Source organism: Enhydra lutris, unplaced genomic scaffold (assembly GCF_002288905.1).
Source record: "Enhydra lutris kenyoni isolate GAN:26980312 unplaced genomic scaffold, ASM228890v2 scaffoldscaffold36, whole genome shotgun sequence".
In the NCBI taxonomy this organism is placed as follows: domain Eukaryota; kingdom Metazoa; phylum Chordata; class Mammalia; order Carnivora; family Mustelidae; genus Enhydra; species Enhydra lutris.
In genome coordinates, this window is record NW_019154120.1 from 10070103 (window position 1) to 10076797 (window position 6695).

Consider the following 6695-nt stretch of genomic DNA (forward strand, 5'->3'; position numbering starts at 1 on the left):
ATTCTACAGTACCTTGTCCTATAGTTGATGTTTTCTAAGTTCAGATGCTTTCTTGCTTCCATGAATTTATAATAGAATCCAGGAACAAATTCTAGAGCCTCCAGCCAGAAACTCAGCCTTCCAGCAATGAATGAAAAAGAGAATGCCCATCTGTATTGGGTCCAACTGCCGCAGACCTATGGTAATAGGGTTCTTACCATTGATGGACAGGAATTCCATTTCTGTGAGTGGTTTTCTTTGGGTATTGCTGTCTACGCCATTACTAAGCATGGTTCAATGCATGCAAATTAGAAATCACTCTTGTGTTGACTCGTGCATATGCCAACTCCACTTCCCCCACTTACCAAACTATAAGTACTATGATTACGCAAAATAGGTTACAGTAATACGTTGACACTGAAAAGTTGAGTTGACCCTATCTGAGAAGTCAGAAGCCCTCCTCTGTGATATTGATGAGTTTCTGCGGCCAGACCTGGAAGTTAAGAGTAAGAATTTACATACTTGCATGCTCTCTATATAGTACAAAACATATTTGATACAAAAGAAATTAATAAAATGAGTAAGAGTGTACCTGTCACCCACAAATTACACGAGTAGTTAAGCCTTCCCTTGGACATTCCATTATCACATCGTGGTGCTCCCAACAGTGATCCCAGAGGAAACATCTGTCTTGGTTTTGTGTTGACGGTTTCCTTGCTTTTCTTTATAGCTCTGCATATGTGTCTGTTGTTGTCAACAGAATGTATATTTTTGTGTGGTTTCAAACATTATGTAAACAGTAACATACTGCATACATTTTTATGCAACTTGCTTTTCCTTACTCAAAATTTTGTGTGTCTAATGCATATGGATGTTCATAGGTATAGATCACTTATTTTCAACATGGTAATATCCCATTATATGAATATGCCATTATCGGAACATGCTGTACTTTATCTTTTATCTAGCTGGATTTGGGAAATAATCAAACATAACATATTTACAACAGGAAGTATTCAGACATTGCATGTAAAAATTGTATATGTTCTACGATACACCTATGTCAGAATTTTGTTATTGTGTTTTGTTTGTACCCAGAACCACCTTTCCACCCACCCCCCACTCCAACCTCCCACATTCTTCCTGGTGTGTGTGTGTGTGTGTGTGTGTGTGTGTGTGTGTGTGTGTGACTGAAAGCACATCCTGAACTATTCTAGGTGGTGCCAGGTTAGTGTTTTTCTAGATTGTCTGTACAAATTGACACTCTAGTCATTGTAAGAACATTTCTGTTGCTCCAACTTTTCTCCTATATTTGACATTTTCAGACCTTTTAAAGATTTTCCTGTCTGGTGGGGTGAAAAGGAGTCATGTTTTTAGTTTTGTTTTTCTGGATGTGGAAAGACAATGATGGGATTGCAGGGTGTCACATTTTTGTTTTTATTGGCAGTCCTCTGATTATTAATGACATTCAGCACATACACCTGATGTGTGTGTGCATATGTAATACTCCTTCCTATTTCCATTTGTTTCTTCTTTTGTGAAATGAAATCCATGCTCATGTCTTCCATCCATTTTTCTATTGAGTTCATTCTTTTCTCTTATTGACTCATTGGAGTTTACCATATATTAATAATACTAATCCTTTTTTGGCTGTCTGTCTTGTGAATAATTTTCAGTTTGTATTCTCATGATGCTTGTACTGTATGTAACTTTTGGGATGTATTTTAATGCACAAGTCATTTGAATGTAAGAAAATTTGTCAGTGTTTTTTATCTCTTATATATACTTTTTTTTGCCTTGTGTTAAAGAATCTTCTCCAAGGTCTTAGCACAGAGAATGTTCTCCTCTATTTTATTTTGAGCATTTTAAATTTTTAATCATTATCTATTGCTGAAAAACAACATTACCACAAACATAATGGCTTAAAATAACCTATTTACTGTCTCACAGTTTCTGTGGGCCAGGAATCCAGGCATGGCTTACCTGGGTCTTTGTTCAGGGTGTCTTACAGAGCTGTAAGCGAGGTGCTGCCCAGGATGGGGCTCTTACCTGAGACTCACTTGGAGAAGCGAGAGCTTTGGAGCTTTTATGGGCCTTGGCAGGAATCACTTCCTTGTGGGTTGTTGGACTAAAAGCCTCAGTTCTTTTCTGGCTTGGCTGGAAACCGTCCTCAGTCATTTACCATATGGGGTTATCCATATGTCAGTTTCCTTCACAAAAGACAGGATGAGAGAGAATCAGTAGAAAAAGTGCCAACCATGTAGCACATTCACTGAAGTGACACCTAGTCCGTTTTGGTTAGACGCCAAGTCACAGGTCCCAGCCACCGCCAAAGGGAAAGAGTACACAGGGACATGAATACCAGGAGCTGTGGTAATTGGGGGCAATTTTAGAGTCCTTTTAACACAGATTTTGTTTTTTATATTCATTTAATCTGCTTTACATTAATGGTGTTGATTCCGAGATTTTTATTTATTTTTTCTGTATGAGTAATCTGCCATCCTAGACTGAAAAGATTGAATAACCTTTCCTTTCCCACCATCTTTTGGTGCCATCTCTACCACATATCAGGTCCTTATGTCTTGTGTGAGTCTCTTCTGAGCTCTCTGTTTCATTCTGCTGGCAAATTTGATTACGCCAATGATGGTACCACACTGTCTTAATTACTATTGTCTTCCTGTTAGCCTGAAATCTGGCAAGACAAGTCTTTTTATTTTCTCTTCCCTCCATATGCATTTTAGAATTAATTTGCACAGTTCCTCAAAACAAACAAAGAACAATACATGTTAATTGTAAACGCATTACATCAATGTTGGAGAATTCACCTCTTAATTCACCTCTCCAGAAGCATGTTATTTCTCCTTTATATAATGCTACATTTGTTACTCTTTTGATAGATTTCAGTCTGAGCACTTTATATATTGTAATTACAGCAGATGCTCTTTATTTTTAATTACAAATGCTATTCGATGCTAGTATATAGAAAATGCAATTGATTTTTGTGTATTTCTGTTGTATCTGGGAACTTATTAAATCCTCTTACTAATTTAATAATTTACCTGTAAATTTTTTCAGAATACTTACATGGAGGCTTGTGTAATGTGTAATTAATGAGAATTATATCCCCTTCCTTCTTACTACTTTTTAATGTCCTTAGTGCACTTGTTAGGGCCTCCTATGAAATACTAAGTGGGTTTAGTCCTAGTGAATGTTCCTGTACTGCTCCTGATGTGAATGGAGTGCTTTTGCATTGCCATTGCGTTGACTGAGCAAATGGATGCTGCGTGTGTCCGTAGTTTCCCCTTCTCACCATGTGGTGTTCCCTTCTATTTCTAGTTTGAGAAATAACTTTTTATCATCAGGGCACGATGAGATTTCTTCAGTGCTCTTCTCGGCATTTCTTTTGATAACCACATGTTTCTTTGCCTTTATCTGTTACTATAGTACAAATATGTGAAAATATTTTTTTCTTTTGAGATTAAACCAGACTTGATTTGCAAGGATAAAACCAGGCTGGGAATGATTCATTATATTTCTATATGTTGCCGGATTGTGTTTGCTAATATTTATGATGTTGACATCAACATTTGTAATTGTGATTTTCTCATACTGTACTTACCTAATTTTGAAGTCAGCTTACTTACATAAAATAAATTGAGGACGCTCTATTTTTATATTCTCTGGAAGAGTTTGCATAAGATTGAAATGATCTAAAATTAAGAATGTTAGAACTTATTTGTAAAACCAACTGGTCATTGTGGTTTTTTTGTGGAAACATTTTGACTATGTATACAATCGTATTTGATGCTTATAGGCTTATTTTATTGAGGTCAGGTGTTAATTCTGAAGCCCATTTTGGACAAAGGAATTTGTCCTTTTAATGTTCACATATACTGTCCTAAATATGCTCAAAATGCATTCTACTACCTCTCTCTAATTATCCAACCCCAACAAATTTTTTTCATCCCTAGTATGTGTGCCTTCTTTCTTTTTGGTCCTTTATCAGGTCTTGCCTTTTATCTAAGTCTCTTCAAAGACTAACTTTTGGCTGTTTTTGTTCATCTTACTATTTTGTACTTATTTGATATCTCATAATTTTGGCTCTTGATCTTATATATTCTCTTCAAACTATTTTTATTTATTTTCTCTAATTTGCTGCTGTTGTTTTGTTTTGTGTCTTTAATCATATGGCTTTTTTTTTTTTTTTTTGTCAATGCCCACCACCCAAAAACCACCAGGAGAAAGAGGATTTATTGTTTATTACAGTAAAAGGGATGGAAATAGTACAACTTTGCTCTAAATGACCTGTTGTTAGGAAGTGGGGTAATTCTATGATTGAGTCTCTGAATAAATTCTATCTAGAATTCTATCTAGAATAAATTCTATCTAGAAGGAGGGAAAATGAGAGGCCAACTTTGTAATTGGTTAAGAAGTAGCCATAACTCCTATGAGCTAGAAGAGAGGGATGTGTATCGTGTTCTGTGGTTTGGAAGATATTCATGTTTTTTCTGTGTCCAGACAGACAGACAGTTATGGAGTGGCTTTGCTTTTGTCTTGACCCATCTTAGTCACAGAGTTGCTCTGTTCTTGGAAATAGTTTATGGTCAATGGGAGGACACCAGACCTCCCCAATGACAGCAAGCCAGCTTCTGGAGGTCCAGAGCTGTTTTGTTTTGTTTTGTATTCTCATTGAAAAATATTTATTCTCTTTATTATGTTAATCTAAGGCTACCAATTTACCTGTAAAATCCTGTTGGTTATATTCACAAATTTTAATGTGTAGTTTTCCCACTATCCCTTCTAAGTATTTTCTCAATCCCAGCGTGATCTCTTATACAACCCTGCATATTCACATATTTATAGAGTTTCTCTGACTTATCTCTTGCTGTCACTTTTTATCTTCAGTGCATTGTAGTCAGAAACTCTGAGCTGTATGGCACTAGTTTTGTCAGATGTAAGGCTCTCTGCCTGGATATGGACTGGTATCTGGTAAATTTTTATATAAATGCTCTATGTGTTGTGTAAAAATAGTGGATATTCTCCTCTTGTTGGGTAAGATACTCTGAAAATCTGCTGGGTCCAACTCGACAATTTTCTTATTCAAACGTGTATCCGTATGAGTTTTTTCCTAACCTTCCAATTACTATAAATGCTTAATGTCATTAAAGGCATATGCATGTTATATTTAGTACTTATAAGACATTTTATGAATAAAGCCTTAATGTAGTGATTCTCTTTTCTCTAAAATTGCTTTGGGTTTAAACAGTGTTTTTTGGATGATACTAGAAAACAAGTTTCCCCGTCGTTTAGTATTAGCCTATCATGTAATTTTCATCTTAATGTCTTAAAACATTTATGGCCATTTATTTATTTAATTATGTGTTGAGAGAGAGCTGGGGGGAAGGGCAAAGGGAGAAAGATGATCTTAAGCAGGCTCCATGCCCACATCCGAGGCAGGGCTTGATCTCCCCATCTTGAGATCATGACCTGAGCTGAAACCAAGAGTCAGATGCTTAGCCAACTGAGCCACCCAGACCCCTGGCCTTATATTTTTAATATACAGTTTGTAAATACAATTAATTAGATTTTTATTCCCATTCTAAAAATCGTTATTTTTTTTTTATCTCACGTGTTTAATCTTTTGATTTCATTGTGATTATTCATCTGCTTGGATTTATTTATAATAATTAGTATGTACTTTCTGTTTATACTTCTCTTTACTATATTCCTTTTTAATTTTCTTCTGTTTTGAATTATTTTGAAATAATTGTCCTTCCTTCCCTTTTGCTGGTTTAGAAGCAATGTATACTATGTCTGTTATTTTGAGGCTTATAGCAAAATGAAAAGCAAATACCCAATATTTGTTTATACTTATTCATGTGTTTACTATCTTTCCTTTCTATGCCATCTAACTGTCAGAGTTTTTCATCTGTATCTATTTTTTCCTATTTGAAATGTATTTTAATATTTCTCTCAATTTTTTTGGCCTAAAATTTGTCTGTTTTTGTCACTCACTCATAGAGGATTGTGGTTACAGTTGTAGGTTAACAGCACTTTGAATCCATTATCCCGGTAAGCGCTTTGGCTACTTCTGTTTTCTTTGTGAGATAAGTAGCAAGATCGGGGTTAGAGGTATGGGAGATGGGAGCCGTAAGAGAAGGTATAGAATAGTCCTGTGGGAGATGAGAGTGTAAAGAGGGTGGGAGCGGAAGTGTTGCACCATGGCCCGCAGCGCTCAGGACCCCCTCGATGGGAATGGCTCTGCTTTTAGGCCCACAGTTTCTCCCAGCCTTGTTCAGCTTCACCCATGCAAGTGTGAAAAACAGAAACAAAAACAAAAACTGACAAGTTGGATTGACCAGAAAGTGGCAATGTCAGAGTGAGATGAGAGGATAAAAGAATGTGAGATGAGGTTGTGAGTGGGGGGAGGGATTGTAGGGAGAGAGACTTAAGAGAGAATAAGGTTTAGGACATAGAGTTATAAAGGACCCTAGATTCTGGTGGTACCAGAGACTTTTGTCAGAAGCACATTGGGAAGGCAGGAAAAAATGCTTTAAGAGTAAACTCTTGGAACTGAGATTACTGAAACCTGGAAATTACTGCTTACATTCAATCTAGGGCACCTTCAAACCACGCAGGAGGAGAGCCCAAGAGAGCATAGCCAACCCTTGAATGAAGTTCAGAGAACAAATGCCTTCTGGGGTGAGCCAAGTTAG